Below are 1041 nucleotides of genomic sequence, written 5' to 3' on the forward strand. Positions count from 1 at the left end.
AGAGAGAGAGAGGGAGAGGGAGAGAGAGGGAGAGAGAGAGAAGAGAGGGAGAGAGAGGGGAGAGAGGATGGGGAGGTCAGAGCCCAAAAACCAAAGTACCGTACTACTGCTATATGGTTTGCTACTACTTTTAGTAACCTTCCATGCTCCGTACATATAATAGTATAATATACTATTGCCCATAGTGTAAGTAGATGCTCTCAGCACCAGAAAAGCAAGGACCCTAACTTGATGCCCATTGACTACTACGCCCCAGCATCGTCATCATCCAACCCCCCCCTCGCTCGTCCTCCTTCCTAGCAAAGGCCACGCCCCCCCCCCTTTCCCCGATATCTAGGTCGAAGAGAGAGGGAGAAAGAGCACACACACACACATACATTCAAGAGGAAGAGAGAAATACACACCGGAAAAACAAAACAAAAAAACAGGAATACACACACACGCCCCCATGCAAGGCAGCTGTGGACCACACCTTCCTCGCTTGCCCCATCCATGATCCATGGACCGTGATCCATGGGTGTTCCCACACCCCTCCTTGTACTGTGCACAGAGCCATGATGCTACCTAGACCAACTGGAATAGAGAACCCCCGGGGTCCTTGCCTATGGACGCCCTACGACGTACCTGTACGGTGGCCTGCCCGTCCATCTGCTCCGCTGGTCTACAGGTTCTGGGGGTTTGGACTGGGATCCCGGGCAGGCTGTCGCTGAGAGGGGAGGGGAAGGGACCTACTCGTACTGCCATTTACCAGGTAAGGGACCCTCCCCCATTCTCCGCAGAAAGGACTTGGACCCTACAACCTACAGGCTATTACTACATGTACGGGTACACGGGCTACCTACGGACAATACACATCATCGCATGCCTACCAGCAAGTACGGAGTAGGTAATACGTACTCTGCCTGTAAACCCACCCGGGGTACAACTTACAGCGTACCTACCTACAGGCTACACCTCTCCCAATAGCCCGGTGAATGTCCTCAAATAGTAATAAATGCCCTGTAACGGAGTAGTCATCCACCACTGCTCGTCCGACCAGCA

Source organism: Geosmithia morbida (genome assembly GCF_012550715.1).
Source record: "Geosmithia morbida isolate 1262 chromosome Unknown scaffold_10, whole genome shotgun sequence".
NCBI classification, from domain to species: Eukaryota; Fungi; Ascomycota; class Sordariomycetes; order Hypocreales; family Bionectriaceae; genus Geosmithia; species Geosmithia morbida.